The following is a 22,424-nucleotide window of genomic DNA, read 5'->3' as shown; positions in this document are numbered from 1 at the left end:
ACATTAGAAGGTATAGGAAACTTTTAAAAGAATTTTAAAACTTTCAAGGGAACTGCAAAAGAAAACTTAACACTTTTAAAAGTCAGGGGAACAAAAGCTCAGTGGCTCTGCCCTGAGAGCAGGCTGGCATCTGCTGGGTGGGGTGGCAGAGTTATTCCAGTTGTGCTTTTGGTTTGGTAATTTGAGATTTTGCTAATTTGGGGATTTTTTTGGTTAATTGTATTAATGAGGATGGTGGGTTTTCGTGTTGGTTAATTAGTGCACTCAGTTCTTGGTGTGAGATAGGATCAGGAGAAAAGGAAAAGAGGTTTAAAATTTTAGAAGGTTATAAAGAAAATTTGCTAACAGTAACTAAAAGAAAGAGTAATAAGAATTGGAATTAAACCTTTAGGGCACTTCTCTTTTTGCTATAACTTTTTAATTTTTATTGAAAATGTAAAGAAACAAAATGTAAATTTGTTTTTAATATTTTTGTTTTTTGAGTTTTGTTGTTTTTGAATTTATGTATTTGTTGTGTTAGAGTTGTAGCAGATTTTTTACTTTTTTAAAAATTTTTTTTATATAATGATGTAGGAAGAATTATAGCTCAGCTCATGGGATGTATTTTTTTTTTTTGTTTGCTGGATCTCTGTGTTTGGTATTAGAATATTTGATTATATTGTTGAGATTTGGAGAAAGCTTTTAAAAATTTTTTTTAGTTTTTTGTGATTATTTTTTTCAATTTTATTTTTCAATTTTTGTCGGTGTGTTTTTATAGTTGTAATTTTTGTATGTGTTGGGTTATGCATAGTATTTGTATATGTTTGGAGGTTTTTGATATATTAAATATAAATATATTATATATATATATACCAAATATTTATATTTACCAAATATATTTATACTTTATATAAAAATATCGAATATTAAAGATATTTGATATATATTTTGTTTTTCTGGTTTTACCAAAGCTCTGCGTTTTGATGTGAATGTCCATTTAGTAATGGCCAGTTCTGAATGAATTGCAGCCATGAAAAATGGGGGGTTTATGTCAGATATCTCCACACCTCTTTAATTTCAGTTCCTGAGAGTCAATCTTCAATCTTGCACCGTGGTCAGGGCACTGAAGCCCTGCATAATTCACAGCCTCCTTTTGATAGACAGGACAGATTATTAGCTTCTTCTTTCTTTTTTTTTTTTTTTTTTTCCCTAATTTTTCATTCTTTCAGAATAGCTTTGCTTTTGAAGGCAGAACCAGGAAGTTTTTCTGAGGACAGCTACAACAGATTGTATAGAAATACTTTTTCCAAGACTTGCTTACCAACAAGATTTTCCCTTTATTGTTTTCCTGAATGAATAAAGTCAGTGTTTAATATCCATTAATCATCTCCTTCTATGAGGGTGTAAGTGCAATAAAGACATTTTATTCATTTATTTGTATGCTATCACTCAGATCCCCTCATTTTCAGATCATGGCTGGGTTATTCAGGGCTCTCTGCAGACCCATAACAAAGAAACAAGTGCTCCAGAGAATTTACAGTATACATGAAAGAGAAGATGAAATAACAGAGCAAGACAGACAATCAAGGTTGGGGAAGAAAAGGAAGATAAAAAATGAACAGAACTAGGCAGGAAACAAAAGTCACTCCTGACTCCTGGTAAAACAAGACACAAATGTGAATGCATGATATTTGATCAAAAATGTTCTGAGATGCACAGATGTTACTAAATTAATAAGATCTGCTTGCATTATTTCTAATTAATTACCTAATTTCACGGCCACATTTACATTTTAGGGACCAAGACTTCTTGCCTCTGTTTGCATTTCAGGCTATTTTCCATTTCTCTCATAATTTTAGGACTTTTGTCCTCAGGGTCTTTTTCTTACCTGGTCTGCTTCTCACTTTTGTCAGTAGTGCTCTCTGTGGACAGCTATTCTTCGGGTGTTTTTTATAATTACCGTCTGATTTTGAGAACTGATCTTTCGTGCTCTTATTACAGAGAGGCTGAGAAGTAAGTTGTATTATGCTTTAATTATATATAGAATATGCCCTTGGTCAGGACTCTACCCGACTGTCAGGTCTTTCTCTCTAAGTTGTTAACTCCAGATTCAGAACTTGTTTATTCCATTGAGAAGACCTTGACCAAAGCTGGTTTCTATCTTCAAGAAAGACTATTTTCCTGTTGTCTGACCTTCTGCACTAGAAAATGCTTAAATCTGAATTATTTCTCACTATCCAGCCTTTCCCTGTGCTCATATTTACCTCTACAGCCACATGCCCTACACTTACAGGTTTATGGAATCCTTGCAACTCCAGAGGAAAACACGTCTCACTAAATACACAGCAATTAATTCCCATTTCAGGGCTGTAATGGCTCCTGTTCTTTGGTGATTTGTCACTTCAGCCCCTGGTGGGCACAGCAGAACCTGGTGTTGGAACGTCCTGGAATTCCCTCCCCACCTGTGCTAAGGGCACACGGCTCTGCTGATGGATGTCCCGTGCTCTGAGCACTGATATGCCATTAATCACATTAAGAAATAGCCCTAACAAGCCATAATTTAAAAGCAAGACTGTGTTACCAGCTCTCTTTTTAGTAAAAGTGAAGCAGTCCATTAATACCTCTGAATTTGGGGTGCAGGAACTCCTGGGTGTCCTTGCCCAGGCATGCTGCCCATGCCAGGGATCTGAGCTGGGAATGGGACAGAATTCCCTGCACGGCCAGGAACCCCCTTGAACTCTGCCAGAGCTGGGGCAGATTGCTGAGCCCTCATCCTCATCTCCTCGTTCTGTGAGCAGAATCAGAAACTGCTTGGCATCCAACCTCAAGGACTCCAGGGATCCCACCCACAGCTGGAGCTATTCCCCCAACAGCCACCCCGAAACTGTCACTACCAGGAGCTGCATTATTTAAAAAGGTAAGTGACTGCAAGCAAGAGATATAATTAGCATAATCTGTTCTTTAAAAGCTACACCTGCTATTAAAGTTATAAAGAAATGAAATCTTAGCTGAAATCATCTTTGTAATTTACTAACACTCATTTCCATACAATTTTGTCAGAACAGCACAAACTTGGTGTTGACACAACCTGAGCCTTCAAAGTTGGGCTCAGCTTATGCAGTTTTCCTGTCTGTGAGACTGACACTGATTTTCCCAGATTTCCTACAGATTTTCCACTTTACTCTCAGTGTTTTATAACCAGTTTTGAGCAGGTGAGATCGGCGAGAAACAATTCCCCCTGTTGCTGAGCACAGATCCTGAGTGGGCACCTACCACTGCCATCAGATGAATGCAGAGGGCAGAAAACACATTTGGGTGCTGCTCTGTGGAGCGTTGTGGGAGGGGAATGTTGTTCCTCTGACTTGGCTCAAGTCTGACTTGGCTCACATTCAGCTCCCTGAGCACAGCACCCCCAAGTCCTTTCCTCAGTGCTGGAATTTACCCAGGACCTGGTGGACCTCCACATGCTTCCTTGTTTATATTTGAATTTTAAAAAAGCCAAGCATCTGCACCAGTTCACCTTGAATGGCCTTCTAAGAACTAATCTAGAAAGTCAAACCCTAACTTTTTACAGTTCCTCTTTTCAAGTAGGAGAAAAAAGACAGAAATATCACATTCCATGAGGAAAAAATAGGAACTAAAATTGCAAAGGTCACTTTTCACTTGTAACTTCAAAGATCTGTTATCTCAGGTGTTGGAATGTCAAAATTCTTTTATTCACTGAGCTGCCACCTTTCCTTGGGCTTGTGAAAATTCTCCTACAGCTACACACATTTAATGAGAAGTAAACAGGTCTTTTAAAGCCCTGGACTCAGCAGGAGCCAGTGCAGGTAGAAACATTAATTGTTTTAATATTCTGGTGTTTATTTCAGGGCATTCTAGCAGTAAAAACTTTATCGTTCATACACTCTTCAGTGAAACTGTGCAAGCCCAGAACAAGTCACAGATGTGTTAAGTAATAGTTTAAGCTTCTTAATTTTGTCTTAGCTGACAGGTGAGGGACTGTGCAGGTGAGAGCCCACCTGAGGCCATTCCTTGGAGCCCCGTGCTGGGGCAGCACCATGGGCTGGCAGAGCAGCAGGGGTGGCATTGGTGGCATTGCCCTGCTCCTTGTCCCCTCCAGGACATGCCTGGGGATGCAGAGCTCCCATGTGGGAATCCAGGGCTTCCTTCTGGCTGCCCTGGCAGGTCTGGGACCCTGGCAGGGGTCAGGAACCCCCTGGACAGAGCCCCCAGAGACACTGGCTGTGATCTCTGTCCATGGAAAAGAGTTTTCAGTCTTACAGGATGAATTACCAGCTCTGAGTGTTTGATATGAGTAATAATTAAGTGTGGCACGGGTGCAAAAGTAAAGTTTTAGGATTCTAGATGAGGGGTCCAAAGGGGACAAGATGGAGGAAATTGGGTGTGTCTTGTCCTTTTTCTCCTTCTTCATGCCCTCCATGTTTCACTGTGGTGTTGGCATTTTTCTGTTGGTTCAGGCTGGGGACACACTGTCCAACGTAGGTGACAGATATTGGCACGTTATTGTAAATCCAGCACAGGTAGTTTGTGGTATTTAATGTTTGTACCATCCCACTGAGGGCAGAGCCCCACACGCTGCCCTGCAGGACAGAGCTGCGGCAGGGCAGCAGAACATGTTAGAGATAAACAGAATAAACAACCTTGAAACAGCACAGACCAATTATGGCTTCTGCTTTGGCAGCGGGGCTGAGAGACAGAGACTTTCTACAATCCCAGAATTATCAATAGCTCAGATTCCGACACTCCCAGGGAATCCCTGAGCAGGGATGGGGACCAGGCTCGGCTGCTCTCTGTGTGCAAAGGCACATCCTGGCTCCACCTGCCTTCCCCCAGCACTGCCAGCTGGGGAGAACAAGGAGAGGCAATTTCAGTGCTCAGAGGGACGATTTGAGCCTTTCCCAGCCAACCACAGAACTGGGTTCAAACCTGCTAAAATCTGAGTTTGGAAGCACTGGGTTTATCTGTTTGTGTGTAGGGGTGCTATAAAAAGCACATCACCATGGCATCCCAGCTCTTTCCAATTAAAGAAAACCATTCCTACCATTTACTTAGCAGCTCTGACAATAGCCTGCAGCAGCAGTAAAACAACTTGACTGCCTGGCATTTTACAAGATAAATTCTTCACTACACTCTGTTTTTTCTTGCACTGTTGCTTGCAAAGACTTAAAAAGTTACTGCTTCTCCAACGACTGGGACTGGTGTTGTTGCACTCATTTGAGCTATGGATCACTGGCTACACTTTGTGCCTTCACATGCCACTTTGAGAAAAATCAATTCTAGTCTTGAAGAGCTCAAACTGGTGTTGCAGAAGATCAGTGCACATTTCCAGGTGCTGCAGGGCATTGGCATCTTGATGTGGATTCAACAAAACATGACATAGGTATGGTGCAAAATTGCTTGCTCTTATGCTAAGGGATCTTCTGAGAGAAATTGCACAGTAAATCAGAACACTGTGAGGGCGTGCAAGGCACAGCAGCTGCAGTAAACACCTCCACGTTTTTTCACAGTCTTAGCACAAAAAACATAATTTATGTTGCTAACTATAAATGGCTATGCTAATAAATGTTGTAGGTACAATAGGAAAGTCAGATAATATTTAATATAGAGACTAAAAATAGCACGTAACTGATGCTGAGGAAAGATGCAGTTTGATCCTAATAATGGTTGGAAGTATTTAAAAAGCTTCTGTCCTGCGTTAATTGTCACTTAAACGGGATATAATGTCAACACAGTTACTCTCTGCCTGTGCTTAAATTTTATTTTAAATCTCTGCAGTGTTTTTATGCATCTGCAAAGCATGAGAAAAGGATCACTTACTTTCTCTGCCCTGCTGTATTTCTACACAGAGAGAGGAGTTAATTTCTCAATCTCTGTAATTTAGCAGTGGGTGTAGCCCTGTCTGTCTGAAGGACTCAGGCTGCACTTCTACGGGATATTAACTGTGAGCACAGCGAGCACAGCCCAGAAATGCTGAGTCCAGATAAGGCATTCTGCTGAGCTCACAGGATGTTCTCTGCCAGATCATATTTCTGAACGTTTTCGAAGGAGGAACTTTATCTCCAAAGAGGTTATGCTAAATCAAGTATCATCTGTTCGTAAAAATTTAACTTCCTGCTGGGTCAGGTGCGGTGTCTCCTCCTGCAGCTGACAGAAGTCAGAGGCGTTCTGGAGCAAGGATAAAGCAGAATATTCATTTCCTGGGCACCCAGGCTCACTTGGTGCAGGTCTGTGCTTCTGCCTGGAGTCCCACCAGCTGGAAGCTGCTGCTACTTCTTCTCCACACCAGCAGCAATGAAATCCCATCCACAATCTGCTGGATTTCCTTACCTGGGTCCCCCTCAGCCAAATGATCCAACAGAGCAGGCATAGGGGAATTCTGCTGGTCAGACTGATGGGGTGGATCAGGTTTGGGATTGCTGACAGGAGACTGGGGGCAGCAGTGACCTCAGGCACTGCAGGGTGGTGAGCACAGAATCCCAGAATCAAACTTCACAGAATGAACGTGTTATTGGGCAAAAAGTAAGTGCACAAACGTTTGGGATGTTCAAAGGCTAAAAAAGAGAGTTTTTTATTTGAGTATCTGATATTTATAGAATTGCAGAGGTGACTGTGGATTGGAGGATGGAATTTCCACTTCTCTAGCTATATTGGTCAAACTAACAGTCTATTAATTCTTTCTTCTCACAAAGAAGAATGCAAAACTATTATTAATTACATCAACACTGCGTGAGAACTCTAGTAGAAATATGTAAATAGATTAGAAGGCTGAAGAAATTTTATGAGAACTTTAAGACTTTTAAAAGGACTATTAAAAAAACTTAACACTTTTAAAAATCAGGGCAACATGATCTAGGTTGGAAAAGACCTTCAAGATCCCCCAGTCCAACCTGCGACCTGAGATTATTGCACCAGCCTTGCTTTACCTGGAGAAGGAGGAGTGAAAACTGATAAACTGATAAATTGGGTGTGGATCCCAAACAAACAGAGCTTGGAGCTCTCCATTTCCCAGTGGAAGCAACAAGTCCACAGCCAACTGCAGGCTCAGGAGCAAAACCAAAAGAACAGCAAGGGAGGTTGAGCAGGCAGACTTCTCAAAGGATTTACTCCTCTTTTCTTTTTTTTCTGTGCAGCTTTTCAGAAGATACAGTTAAACAAGCAGGTGAGGTATTGAAATACACTCTGCATTCTTCCCACAACAAATATGGATTTGTGCAGAGATAGTCAAAACTTCCCTGCTCATGCCAGCTTTGTTTGTGCTCTGTTTGGAAGAGAAAAGCAGATGAAATTCACTGCCAGATATCAGCTCTCTAGAACAAACTGGATAAAGGAGTTGTAAAATAAGATTGAATTAAGAAATTCCAAATCTATGACTCAACTTGATCATAAACCAAGTCTTCACTGAAATATGAAAACCAAACAAGGATGTTTAAAGTGCTTCATTATGCAAATTCTGGATTTTTTTCTTATTGTTTCCTTTAAAAAACAGATGGTGATGGTGAGGAGGATTTTGCAACAAATGATTTTGACATTTACACATTCTACTGAATGCTACTGGACACTTGTAATTTATTGTAGCAATTTATGAGTAAAGAAGCCTAACAGTGTTGAAGTGCTGATATATTTTCCGTGATTCTGGCAAAGATTTTCTAAACAATAATGTTCTCCTTTTGTAATTCAAGGTTTTTACAGCACATAGAACATTTACATTTGTTCCTACAGGGGAAATTTCTCAATGACATCACCTTCAATTTTTCTTCATTTTCTTGAGAATGCCTTTGTAAAAACAAATCGGTTTCTACATTTCTAATTTTATGATACTCCAGTTACAGATCATTTGTATCACAAGTGCATCAGGAAACATCTACTTATCCAGAATATTGTCAGGATCTCAAGTTCCCTTCTAGTGGGAGAAAGGATTCTGTAGGCACCAAATACACTCAATACAGTTCATTTCAAGGAAACCTGAAGGAAAAAATCACTTTATCTTGGAGGGGGTGCTGTTGTTCCATTTTTGTTAACAAGAGTGTTAACTAAAATCAGGAGCCTGGTTGATAAATTAGAACATCAGAGAAATAAAAAGGAACTTTGGGCAATGTGGATCCAAGTCCATTCATGGAAGTCACTGTCGGGAGGGGGATCAGTGGGTTCTGTTGGCAAAAACCAGAGCAGGAGTGATGGGTTCCAGCTTTGCTGATCCTGTCCATGTGGTACAGGCCAGACCCAGTGGAGCATTTTGATGCAGAGCTCCCCGTGGTGTTTCCTGGTGCCATTGGAGCTTTTTTATTTCCACCTCGTTTTACCCAATGAAGAAATCTGCCCCACTTACAAAGAGAAATTCCTACATCTCCCACCAGAAACGGATCCCACTGTTCAAAAGCCCAGTGGAACAATGTAAACATTTCCTGGAAATCCTCCTCGTGTTTCTGTGTGCTTGACTGTCAAACTCTAAAATGTATTTGGTGAAATTATGGCTGTGGAAACCCACTTGTGTGAGCCCTAGCATGCAATTCCAGACTGTTGTCATGCTGTTCAAGAATTGTTCTTCCTATACATTGCCTTTCCTGACCATATGCTTAAAAGTTTATTTTCAGGAGCAGAATCGGTTGATACGGCTGAGTTATATTTATATTATCTTCACTGTTGCACTTAAAGCAAAACTCAGTTTTGGAGATTTTCCTAATTAGTCATCACCTTGAATGGAGTGGGCTCAAGGAAGAATGCCTCATCCATGGTCTATTTCTCATTGCTTTCTATTTGTTTCTTGTGTTGAGGGTAATGTTTAGAGCAGCATTATTGCTCATTACCCTGCTTAGGACTTGACTGTTTTAACTGCCAGAATCTTTTTTTTGGAGAAAAATATACTTTTTCTCTTAGTTTGCTGTTTCTAAATTCAACAAATAGATCACATGCCATTTCCTCTTTTTGCAGTTTCTGCAATACCATACTTCATGTAAAAAGCTAAAATTATCTGTGTGTTCAATTCTAGGTGATTTCACAATTAGCTCATTTATGGAAAATATTTTGGAATGAGTGTCTAAAGCAACTCTTCCCTTATTCCTTTTCATGCACAAGAGAAGTAAACCCACATTTTTTTCTGTCTTTCTCTCCTTACTGCCGCACATGAAAAGCAGATTTTTTCCCTCTGATTATTCCCTGGATTGCTGCATTTTAGGACATCTTTGAAGAAGCTACTCCAGGCAGCTAACATAGAAGGGACTAAAACTCATAAATTAATTAGATAATCTCCTCGCAGCCTCAGCTGGCTCCAGTGAGTGCTCTTTTAAAACCTCATCAGCTTGTTTTGACTTGTAGTGGCTATTCAGAAGGATCTGGAGCTTCTCCTGCTCATGGCCAAGTGTGCACTCCACACTTGCCATGATTTTCTCTCGTTAAATCTGGGGTAAAGTTATTTGAGCTCAGTTGAATGACATGTATTTTAAACATTGACTGAAAAGATGGTTAGAAGCCCAAAAATGTGAGTTCAGTTTATTTAATTCTGGTTTAGCACCACTCATTACACCTGGTGTTTTTTCCTGCTCTGTGAACAGCAAATGTATCAGGGGTTGAGTCAAACCCAAAACCCTACATCTCTACAAGGAGTATATTAACCTGTCAGAAATTCATTAAAATGATAATTTGTGAGTGTTTTAATGAAATTATTTTGACACAGAGACAGGAGAAGCAGCAGAAGGATACAAGAAAAGTGTGAGTTAATTACCTGAACTTAAAAGCCTCAACTAAAATATCAAAAGAAAAAACCAGCGTTTATTTTTGCTTCCATACTTGTGACACTTCTCACAGATACATCTTCTTTACCTGTAGTGTTATAAAAGACCTTTTTGAGACATGAATGATAGTGAGAAAAACAATGCTCTTACATTAAACATCTTTATTAATATGGATACTGTGTGATTTAGCTGTGTCTAGCTTCAAAACATGATGTTTTGGAAGACAAAGTACAACCAGAATTTAGAATGAATGTGAGAAATAAGTATTTGTAGATGGATACTTCACTGACAATGCGAGTTTAATCCTTATTCAAATTGAATTTCCTTTGAGAAAGCTTAAGGCCATCAATCTATTATCAGACAACAAAACTGACTATTACTCATTGAGTTGGGTTTGTTGTTTTTTATTACACCTGAAGGAAGTGTGGTGAACTAATGTGTTTGCAAACCCAGCCTGCAAAAACCCAGCAGATGGATAGTCATGTTTAATTTGGGCAGAAAAGAGCTTTGGTGCAGTTTGTGTTTCCTGATCCTTTTTGCCCCCAGCTCTGGTTCCTCTCCCTTCCTGCTGTCTGTGCTGGTTCCTCCTGCTCTGCTGTTGCTGTGTTTTGTTCTTTACTCCTCCTGGGCTGGGTGAGGGTGGTGGGAGGTTGTGCTGGTGGGGGGCTCACAGCTGGATGGGGTGTCTGTGCTCACCAGCGCTCCACAGGGACCCCAGAGTTACACAAAACTGTTTTCATGGCAAAACCTTTAAAATCTGGAGGGAAACCCTTGTGACTGTGGATGCCACGTCTGGCTTGCCTTCAGCAGGACAGAGCAGGAGTGGGATTTACCCTGAAACAAGGGCCATGAGCACCAAACCTCTGCAGGGCTCCAAACCTCTGCAGGGCTGCTCCAAAACTCTGCAGGTGTGGGAATCCAAAGCTTCCTTCTGGCTGCCCTGGCAGGTCTGGGACCCTGGCAGGGGTCAGGAACCCCCCTGGACAGAGCCCCCAGAGACACTGGCTGTGATCTCTGTCCATGGAAAAGAGTTTTCAATCTTACAGGATGAATTACAAGCTCTGAGTGTTTGATATAAGTAATAATTCAGTGTGGCACGGGTGCAAAAGTAAAATTTTAGGATTCTAGATGAGGGGTCCAAAGGGGACAAGATGGAGGAAATTGGGTGTGCCTTGTCCTTTTTCTCCTTCTTCATGCCCTCCATGTTTCACTGTGGTGTTGGCATTTTTCTGTTGGTTCAGGCTGGGGACACACTGTCCAACGTAGGTGACAGATATTGGCACGTTATTGTAAATCCAGCACAGGTAGTTTGTGGTATTTAATGTTTGTACCATCCCACTGAGGGCAGAGCCCCACACGCTGCCCTGCAGGACAGAGCTGCGGCAGGGCAGCAGAACATGTTAGAGATAAACAGAATAAACAGCCTTGAAACAGCACAGACCAATTATGGCTTCTGCTTTGGCAGTGGGGCTGACAGACAGAGACTTTTACAATCTCAGAATCATCAATACCTCAGATTCCAACATGCAGGGCTGCTCCAAACCCCTGCAGGGCTGCTCCAAACCCCTGCAGGGCTGCTCCAAACCCAGGGCTCTGCAGATGTCTGGAGCTGGAGCAGCACCATCAGAACAGAGCCAGCTGCTCTGTGCCAGAGCTGAGCCCTGACACAATTCCCTGGGCTGTCACAGCAGGCACAGGACTGGAGCTGGCACAGATTTTGCACCTGCAGGGAGCCTTTCAGAATAATCACAGAATGGTTTGGGTTGGAAGAGACCTTAAAGCTCCTCTGGCCATGGCAGGGACCCTTTCCACTGCCCCAGGGTGCTCCAGCCCCAATGTCCAACCTGGCCTTGGGCACTGCCAGGACCCAGGGCAGCCCAGCACCCTGTGCCAGGTCCTGCCCACCCTGACAGGGGACAATTCCTTCCCAAAATCCAACCGGAATCCACCTTCCTTTAACTCAAGGCCATTAATGTTCATCAGTCATTTGCTCACTGTCAGGTTTCACTCTGCTGGCTGGGCTCTGCAGCTCTGCTCATGTCTGCCCTGAACCAACAATCTCATCTCTGAACCTGCCTTTCATATCAGCAGTATTCCTTTCCTCCCCTCCTGCTCTTTAAAAGAACATTGATTTGTTTATTTTGCTAAAAGAATGCTTCTAGGGGACCAGCCAGGACCAATAAAAGTCACAGATACTAATTAAGGCAGTCACACATTAATGGATTGCTTTTCTAGAGGTTTGAAATCACCATACGTTGTAAAGTCAAAATTAATCCTCTTTAAGTGACATGTAAATGAGGACAGGTTATTATTTGGGAAACAGGAGCAAAACCTGTAGCCTCTATCTCATTAAGTTATTTTGGTATAGAACCATAATAATCAGTGTTGCTTGGGGCTGAAACAGATGCCCAATATTGTGATTAAAGCTCTGTTTATGCATATATTTTAAAGGAAAGCCCCAGAGATGAGGACATGGCAGGATTCTGTATCCAGGCAGTTCTTCTGAGCAGCGAGGGGACAAGAATGACATTGCTCACCTCCTTCCCTTTTTGTGAACAATACTTTAAGGAATAAAACTCCACACTACCAGCAGGAATCCAGCTGATAGGTTTTTTGGGCTGAATGTGCTGCTCAGCCACGGCAGAAGCAGCACTTTAGGTAGATTCAGTTCCATTTTTCCTCCTGATAGTTGTGTCATTAGGATTTTGCTTGAATTTCAGATGTTAAGTGTACAATAACACAAAATGATTAATGGCCTATCCCAGGGAACGTGTCACGTCAATAAAACTGGTCTTTAATAGCACTGCTGCAATTCCCAAGTTGAAAGAATTTCAAGAGTCACTTAAGACAAAGCCTATTTTTCTTTATCAAAATTCCTTAGCAGTTCTGTACCTGAGCACAGAGGATGGGATGGGCTCAGTAACCACACAGAGGATTACTGCCACTCTGCTCCCATTGCCTCACTCCTTATCAGGGAAGAGAACAACAAAAATATTGCTTGCAGTTCCTTTCCTATATCTTCCACCATCCCAGTAACCAAATTTAAGCAGAAAAAGGGCTGGAAATATCCCTGACTTCAAGCTACCAGAATACAGGAGCTTTGTGCCCAAAAACATTAATTGGAATGTTCAGAAAAAGCATTTGTTTCCTTTGGGAATTTTTCTGGGACCAAAAATCCTTCATCACACCTCATCCACTTCCCTCAGTGGTGTGTCTGGAAATCAGTCATGGATTGGGTTGAAGGTGATGACAACTTCCAGTTTTTGCATTGGCCCGGTGTCCATTTCTTGTTTGTGCCCCCAGGAAGGCAGAAGCAGCTCCTAGGGTCAGGTAGGTCTCCTGAAAAGAGAATAGTTAATAAAACGGAAAAAAACAAAACAAAATCTCTAGATGTCTGGAAATGCTGCTGCTGAAAAGCTCCAAAATTATAATACTCAAACTGATTGCATGAAATTTCCAGCTGTTAAAAGCTGAACTTGATTCCTCCTTTAATCACTCTGAACACATAATACATGTCTAAAATTAAAGGTCATCCACTCACCCAGGGCCCTACAAACGTGCTTTGACATTAAAAGGTTTACAATTAAAATCCACCAGGACTGGGAGGTACCAGCAGGGCCTGCAGGGATGGAGCAGGGCTGTTCCTGGGGCCATGAACCAATTTAATTTGGTGTTGGGGCTGAGAGAGAGGGGCTGGGTGGGGTCAGGCAGGGGGACCCCTCCTGCTGCCCCTGCTCCTGGAGGTGCTGGCAGCTCTGGGCAGCGGTGTGGGCAAGCTCAGGGGCAGGACAGAGGTGTGCAGTGCCTGCCAGCCACAGCTGCAGGGCTGGGACACGTCTGAGGTGACAGGTGACAGGTCCTGGGGAGCCACAGCCGTGTCCCAGGGCCTGCCAGCCACACCTGCAGAGCTGGGACATGTCTGAGGTGACAGGGAAGCCACAAGGGTGTCCTGGTGTAGCCAGGGGTCAGCAGCACCAGGCTCAGGGACAGCCCCAGATGTGCTGGGGATCACCAGGGTGAAGCACAGCCCCAGATGTGCTGGGGATCACCAGGGTCAGGCACAGCCCCAGATGTGGCACAGCTGGGTGGCAGGTCAGGCTGCAGCCAAACATGCCAGTGCCAAGTGCAGAGCTTTGGGGGGCTCAGCCCGGGCCCAGGGCACCCTCAGAGCTGCCTGGGCACGGGCACAGCCCAGAGCTGCCCCGAGCTGAGCTGCCCTGAGCCCTGGCAGTGGGAGCTGCAGCAGGACAGAGCTCTCAAGGCCATCACACTTTGATGCATTAATGTTTAGGAGAAATCTGGCCGTTTCTCTGCTTAAAATAATTTCTTTACCAGCAGAGCAGAGAGTCTCTTTTTCTTTACATTTCTGTCAAAAAACAATTGGTGTGTCAGGCTGCATTATGTCACATCGTTTGGTGAAACACGAGCTGACGTGCTGTAACCCAAAGGGATTTGAACATATCATGTCAGAAACTGGAAGCAGGAATAGAGCCTCTTGCTCTCTCTGTCTTGGCAGGGGTTCTTGTTTTCCACTCTTGTTTTAATTCCTCTTGATTGCCAATTTAAAAAAAAAAAAACTGCAAAGACAAGTGTCCAGTTTTGCTGCCTGTGCTCAATGCCCCTTTAGTCTTTCCTTCTGTTCCTTGAAAAATGCAAAAAAGCCATAAAAGCACAAGAAAGTCTACCCACGTCAGAGAATTTGCTTACAAAAATCCCCTGTGAGATTAACAACCTGAAGAAAGATTAATTAAAATAAAGAGAAATTTGGAAATGAAAGAAACAAGAAAAAAACATAGGAATCAATAGAAATCAGTGCATAAAAAAGCAGGGAAACCTGATGCCAGTCATCATCATTTTGTGGGATGATACATGTCAAAGATTGAAATTGAGAGATTGGCAGTAATTTTTTTTTTTTTTTTAGGGAGAAATCCAGGGCAATTTGTGCTCCTGTCTCAGTGTGATGGGATCAGGAACCAGCCCTAGGCATCCCCTTGCTCTTGGTCAGTCTGAATTTATGTGGCCCTGACCTCTCCTGAAATCCTACCCAATTTATAAACTCATTCAGTCATTGAACTCTGTGCTTTTACATTGATGCTTTTCCAGAAACTGAAGAGAAGGAAATATAATCTCATTAGGGTTTATTCTCCTTTCCACCACTCTGTTATTCACCCTCTTTTCTGTCACTGCTGTGCTTTCTTCTTTTTCTGTCTTCATTCCTTGATTCTGTTCTTGCCTTGCAGATCTCCTCAGCACATTGCCCTTCTCCTTTCTCTCAACCTTCCCCTTTCTTGTTCTTCAATTGCCTTAGGAACTCCATTCTTTTCCTGCATTATTTTACATATTTTTCTCACTAGAATATCCCTCTCTTGTCTTGCTCAGGAGTTGGATTTTGCTGGAAAAGGCTTTGCAGAAGCTGCTGCTTCCCCAGTTTCTTCTGCTGCGAGAGTTGCCCGAGATGAGGCTGCTGTGGCCTGCATTAATATTTACAGACTTGTTTTATGAATCTGAAGATTGATTTAGCATGAGAGCAATGCAGGGGAGCAGATGAACCGTGGGAATGGGAAGGTCTACTTTGCTAAGATTCATAAATCTAAAAGCCATGCTGAGGTGAGCAGCTTTTAGAAGAGCAGCGCCTAATGACTGAGAATCACTGGATGTCTACAGTCTTAAACAAGTTTGAAACTTATCTTTCACAGGTACCAAGAAATGATCTTTAATGGTTAGACACATTCTCCAAACTCTTACAGAATTACAGCCTTTCTCTTTAAAAGGTATAAAGTCTGAGGAATTCAAGGAACAGCAGTTTTCCCAGGCAGCCAGGTGATAAATGTGCTATTTGTTAACATCAGGTATGCATTTTCTTACAAAAGCACAGCATATTTAAGATAGTCTTGGCACTTTCATCCTTTTCTTTTTCAAAAATTATGGGGTTTTTTTCCCCACTGAGTTTTTGTCTTCTAGATACTGAACCCAATTATTTTTCAAGGTCAAACCACGCAGTACAGATTTAATTTCAGCATGGACACGTGAAATTCTAATCCACTCATAGTTATTATGAACTCCAACAAAATATTCCTATTACAAGTGGAACACAGAGTGACTTTTACACCCCTTGCTACAGAACTGCTGTGCTTTGAGTCCACCTAGAAAGGAACATTCTGGAATAAGAGTGACACTCAGAGCTTGGACTGTTACGTCTCTTATGCACAATAAGTTCTGTAATGGAAGGGTTTGGGCTCTGTCTGCAGCAGAGGGTTTAACACATTTCCTGCCCTGCTGGCAAGGACAAGCTCGGTGTCTGTCACACAAACTCTGTGTTTAGAGCAGGACACGTTCTTCTCCCGGCAGCTGGGAAGCAGTGGGAGGGAAGGCACCTGAGAAATGCACCTTGTAGCAGTCAAGGACTTGGCTTTCTCTTTGTGCTGTGTGTTACTTTGTGCTAGAAAAGCGAGCTGAACTCCAGGTTAGTCTGGATGTGTATTTGTGTAGTCCATGCACAGATGCTGCCTTTTACCCGTAAATCCATTTTGCTTTCAGACAAGCAGAAGAAACCATTTTCCTTGAACCACTGAGCTCTTCAAACTCTACCAGTGAGACCTGCCTAAGCCAATCAGATTATTGTGATATTTCCTGCACATTGTTTGATGTATTGTGAACGCTTCTCCTCAGTTTAGGGCTAAAAGGTTGACTTGTATACCGAGGTCCATTATAAAAATGAAAACTCAAAAGCAGCACAGTGTGCAATTAAAGAGTAAATCTGCAAGAGAGTTCTGTTTTTAAGAGGGTTTTTTTCCTATCAACCTGTCATGCAAAGTTTATATAGCTGCTGTGAGTGTCTCCACATCAGAAAAATACACATTTTGGAAAACAAAGTGGTACCTATTCAAGATGGAAATGTACAGGAGAGGTCACTGCAGAGGAAAACCAAAAAAGGACTTGTGGGGACCTACCCTGGATTTTGAATAAAATGTGCAGCTGGGCACAAGGTGTGAGGAGAACTTGCAGCAGTTACACGTGGCTTGGTTCTGCTCAAGCACTGAAGGGAATTCAGTGCTAATGAAGCATTTTCTAGCACCATCCATTGTTCTCCTGGAAGAACGTGGTACCTGGTGGCACTTGGCAAAAATGATGCACTTTTGGCCAATCACCCCTGCTGCCCTCCAGAGTGCTGCAGCACCTGGCACAGCCCCTCAGCATCCCCAGGGGAGCACTGAGAGCTAACCAAGGAAGTTGGAGTTCTACAGCTTGGCAAAAGTTTTGGGAAAAAGCCTCCCCAAACCCCAAACCTCCTGTGAATACTGTTTGACTTTGTATCTGTTCTGCATTCATGATTCTGATGGTAAAATTTGAAAATAGAGCAGGAGGTGTAAATGCTGTATTGAACAGAGTGGCTTTCAGAAGTGTCCTGAGCATCTCTGAAGAACCAGTGCTGCCAGGAGGATCTGATCATTCCAGGTTTGCCTGGTTTTTCCTACTGCAAAAATCTGTGGTCTTCATCAATATTTGAAGAGTCAAACCATTCCCCCCAAATGATTAATAGAATCCCCTAACATATAGGGGAAGAGGTTTAATTTTTTTTTTTTTTAAGTAATCTAAGAATAAATTGTTTTCATATAGATTTTTTTTCTGAACTTATATTGAAGCATTTGAATTGTGCTCATGGAGCTACATTTATAAGGAAAAGTAGTATCTTTTATTAGATCACATAGTATATCTTGAAAAAGAAGCATCTCTGGCTCGCAAATGCTTTCTTGGCCCCTCTGTAGGGATATGGAAAATAATCTTGCTGGGAGGAAGAGAGCTCAAGGGAGAATATAGATGTCCTGTTAATCAGGACATAAAAAAGAAAGGAGAAGCTGTGATGTGACAGTGACTGGTGGGAGAAAATCTGGCAAACAGCAGAGAGAGGATTGGGAGATATGACAATTTGGGAAATGTATGTATAATTTATAAATGCAGACTTATTTTATCAATTTCATGTAGCAGTCTTGCTGGGTCTGTATTTAATCTGCCACTCGCTGTCTGGGGCTGTGCCATAGATCACACACTCTGTGAGCAGATACCAGAGAGATCTGGGGAGAGATCACAGGGTTGGATTTTTGCTCAGAAGAGCACTACTGCTAACCTGGTTAAAGCAAAGGAACTGCTGGGCTCAGGCTGACAACGAGAGCAGTGTGAGCTGCCCAGTGAGAGAAAAGATGGGGAGAGCTGCTCTGGGAGCTGCAGGGCTCTGGGCTTTGCCACCATGGAGAATTATCCAAAACTCCAAGGTCTTACAGGGTTACAACGTCCCAGAGAGAAGGTTTGCATTTTCTGGATTTTCATTTGCCTTTTTGCCTGTTATTTTATAAGTCCAGGTGTTTTCTCCATTAGCATGGTCTGGATAATAATATACATTTATAGTCTCCACTTGCTTTGTAAGTGCTGTAGGGTCTCACAGGATGAAGCTGCGAGCTGCAGTATTTTGTGTCTAGAGTGGGAGCTTATCTCCTTCTCCTGGCTCCTGCTCTTCAGACTTTGGTTGCTCCCTGCTCATTTCACTGACACAAAATGCTCAGGTTTGGCTTTCAGGTGTGTTCACCAGCAGCACTTTGGCACAACCACCTTCCCTTCCTCCTTCCCAGGTGTTATGGCCCTGAAGAAGTTCCAAGTGAGGGTGAGCACAAGTTTCTGTTTGTGTTCTCTCGCCCTGAACAGGGAGAACATTTGCCAGAGCAGCTCAGGGAGCAGCTGGAGTGGAAGCAGGGTATCCTCTCACGGGTGTTTGGTGTCTTCCTGCCTTCCTTAAAAGGGAAATACTGCCACAAGTTTCACTTGTGACCAGTTTCAACTGGGGCTTTTTTCTTTAACAAGTCTTTTAGGATCACCAAGGTCCTGTCCCTGTGATCCCAAGTTGCTATTAGAATACAAATATTTTCTAAACACAAATGTAGCACAAGTGCTGTGACAAAAATGTGTGCCCAGCCTAGAGTGAGCATCCCTGAGAGGGAGGTACAGCCCAGGGTCTGTGTCTGCCTCCTTGCCGGCAATGGTCAACCCATTAATGGAAATAGAGCAATTTTTTCATCTTGTTCTATTTGCTAAGTCGTTATTTCATAATAATAATATTTCATATTTATTAGTAATATTTCATTCATAATGAAATATTCAGATTGTGGATAAAATGACTCCTTTTTTCCCATCAGAGCAGTTACAACTTCCTTGTGTGAGGAAGAGGAGGGGCAGGTTCTGCTCCCTTCTCTCTCATGACCAGGGACAGGACCTGAGGGAATGGCCCAAAGCTGTCAGGGAGGTTTAGGTTGGATATGAGGAAAAGGTTCTGCATCCAAGGGATGGTCAGACACTGGATCAGGCTCCCCAGGGCAGCATTTGGACAGCGCCCTCAGACACACAACAGGACTTTTACTGTTCTGTGCAGGACCAGGACTTTGCTGATCCTTCTGACTGCAATTTACACTTGGAGCTGTGTGACCCAGCTGCTCTGTGCTGTTTGTATTCCCTCTCCACACAGCCCTCCTCACACAGCATAATCACAAAATCAGAATTATCTGTGTGAGAGCTGCTCCTTTGTTGGGGGTCCCTCCCCAGAGGAGCCAGCCCGAGGTGTTTCTGTGCTACTGCACTGGGAATAAATGGCTTTATGGGACAGGAGCAGTGCCAGCACAAAGGGCAATCAGCGAGGGCACATCTGGGGAGAAAACACCTGAAAAGCAATCTTTAAAGGACACTCTGTATCGTGTAGGTGATATCTGGTATATACCAGATAATTTTTAAATGCTTGTTGGGTTTGACTTGAACCACCGTGCTGAGAGTGAACAGGGTTTTGTGGGAAGTGTTGGGTTCACTGGGATTTTTGGAATGCACCCTACAAACCTCCAGCTGAACGTGTCTCCTCCTCCTGCAGCAGGTCCAAAGCCCACCTGTGCAAACCACAGCAGGCAGGACACAGGAACAATGCTCTTCTTGACAGAAATGTCAGATTTGTCTTACCTTTGTCTCCTTTGCCGTTTAACGCCACTGAAGGAAGCACAGAGGAAACACTCGAGAATTGTTTTTCAAAAACAGGTTCCTCTGGCAAATCAAGAGACTTTTTTTCAAACAGTTATTTGCTATTTTTAGGTCCTGTTGTAATATACACTTTTCTAGTTGCTTTTTTTTTTTTTTTTGTACCAGAAGGAATAACAGTATCTTTAAGAAAAAAAATTGATTTCTGAGGCTAGTCTTGGTTCTAAGAGCTAATCTTACTCAGTTTCTACTACTTTTTGTTTGTTGTTTATAACAAGAAGTCTTCTCATGCAAAGCAAACATTTCTGAAAATGCATAAATATTTCCTTTGGAAATCGAGGCTTTTAAGCCAATTTCAGTGAAATTATGCTTACACTGATGTATCAGAGCAGAAGCAGCACACTGCATGCCTTGCTTAGACTGGGATATAAAACTGCACTTTGGGGCAGCCTTGCTAATTTAATTGTTTCACTTTTGTGCAAGGTCTCTAATTTGTTGGGGTTTTTTTCCTAAATTATTCTGGAAGGTGTCTTGGTGTAGATCCCATTCCAATGAATGTTCAATTTGCATATTTTGAAAAATATCTTTTTAAAATTTGGAATCTGGAAATTAAACAAGAGAAGTGTCAGGCAAAATGCAGAAAGGATCCCTTTAGCTGCAGCTCCAGAACTCCACTGGACAGGAAAGCAGCAGTTTTGGGATGTTCTTACAGGTGCACAAGTACATGGTAGGAGTGCAGTCCAAGGACTCCTTACTCACACCTCATTTAGTTCTTTGCAGTGTGCTGATGAAGTACAGCTGCATTCTTTTAGCTGGCTTTAACATGGAGCACTAAAAACCAATATATATTTATAATACCCTTTTTCTGACATTATAAATTTCTGTATTTCCTATATCTAGCTATAATAAAAATTGGCAGATTATGAATTATACATTTCTGTATTTTCTACAGACATCTATAATAAAAATAGATTATAAATTATAAATTTCTGTATTTTCTATAGATATCTATAATAGTTATTGGTAGGTGATTATTATTGTGTCTTACCATCAGATGTGTAAAGTTAAGAGAGAGAATTTAAGAGAGACATCCAAATTAAAGGCCGTTTCATGTTTTTGACTTAGAAATCTAGCTTTGATTTTTTTTTTTTTTTTTTAAGAAACATTTTATGAGGATGCAGGGAGTCCTGGCTGCCTGCAGCCATGTCCATTTCCATCTGACATTGAGCTAATTGTGAATTGCTAATTGCTTGGTCCACCTGGCTGGGGCAGGGCTGCCAAGCCTTTAGAGCTCCATGGCATCACGGGGTGAGGGGCATCATCTGCAGCTGGCAGAGCCATCCCAGTGTGCCAGAAGGGACTCCGGGGGCTGCAGGCAGGGAAATCAGGATTTCTCCAGCCAGAAGGGACCAGCCCCACTGTGTGGGAATCCAGGGCATCCCTCTGGCTGCCCTGGCTGCCCTGGGACCCTGGCAGGGCTCAGGAACCCCCCTGGACAGAGCCCCCAGAGACACTGGCTGTGATCTCTGTCCATGGAAAAGAGTTTTCAATCTTACAGGATGAATTAAAATCTCAGAGTGTTTGATATAAGTAATAATTAAGTGTGGCACGGGTGCAAAAGTAAAATTTTAGGATTCTAGATAAGGGTTTCAAAGGGGACAAGACAGAGGAAATTGGGTGTGCCTTGTCCTTTTTCTCCTTCTTCATGCCCTCCATGTTTCACTGTGGTGTTGGCATTTTTCTGTTGGTTCAGGCTGGGGACACACTGTCCAACGTAGGTGACAGATATTGGCACGTTATTGTAAATCCAGCACAGGGAGTTTGTGGTATTTAATGTTTGTACCATCCCACTGAGGGCAGAGCCCCACACGCTGCCCTGCAGGACAGAGCTGCGGCAGGGCAGCAGAACATGTTAGAGATAAACAGAATAAACAACTTTGAAACCAGCACAGACCAATTATGGCTTCTGCTTTGGCAGTGGGGCAGAAAGACAGAGACTTTCTACAGTCTCAGAATCATCAATAGCACAGATTCCGACATGACTGCAGCTGGCAGCCTGGACCTCTTGTGCTCCATCCAGCAGGAAAACACTGCCTGGCTCTGGCTGCAGAGGGAAAATTAAACCAGCCAAGGCAGAGATGGTGGCCTCACTCTGAGGAGCTGGCTGACACTGACACAAAGTGGAGAAGAACAAATGTTCTTGAGTCCAGGTGGTGCCATGGACAGCTGGAATTCCTGAGCCTGTGTGGAAGGGATGTCTCCTCCTCCTCTGCTAGGAGCTGGCTTTGCCTTTCCTTTCACCACGGCCATAATTTCCTGAGCAAAGTGTCTTTTTCCTGAGCAAAGTGTCTTTTTCCTGAGCAAAGCTGGAACACACTTCTGCTGCAGCGCTCAGCATCAGGTCACCACCAGATCTTGACAGCAGCCCAAGACGATGTGTACTTGGAAACCACATGACTCAGTCCTCAATAGATGCTTGACAGGTGCTGTAGGCAAATGTTGCTTTAACTACCAAAAATTGCATTTGAAGGAGTCTCTGGCCTAAGGGAGATGTAAGCCTGTGCATCGACATATTTCAGCTCAGTATGGAGCAGAGGCATTGCTCAGGACATTTTATGTCCTATTCCATTATAGATTTGTCCATTTCTATTAACTCTTGGAGTTTTAGAAATGGGAGAATGTCCTGTG

General features: G+C 42.7%; 1 long non-coding RNA gene across 2 annotated transcripts in view; it reads left to right on the top strand.

The window, feature by feature from the left end:
* The window catches only part of LOC121469970 (uncharacterized), a 102,854-nt gene that overhangs the window by 6,362 nt on the left and 74,068 nt on the right, over positions 1 to 22,424 (top strand). The window contains exon 1 of one of the 2 annotated variants that reach the window (XR_012055907.1): positions 17,406 to 18,033. The exons of the other annotated variant lie outside the window; for it this stretch is intronic. This is a non-coding gene — a long non-coding RNA (uncharacterized lncRNA). Of the gene's footprint in view, positions 1 to 17,405; positions 18,034 to 22,424 lie in introns of those variants that run through there. 2 annotated transcript variants of the gene reach the window in all.

This window comes from Taeniopygia guttata, chromosome 4A, assembly GCF_048771995.1.
Source record: "Taeniopygia guttata chromosome 4A, bTaeGut7.mat, whole genome shotgun sequence".
In the NCBI taxonomy this organism is placed as follows: Eukaryota; Metazoa; Chordata; class Aves; order Passeriformes; family Estrildidae; genus Taeniopygia; species Taeniopygia guttata.
This window is presented reverse-complemented; position numbering and strand designations above follow the sequence as displayed.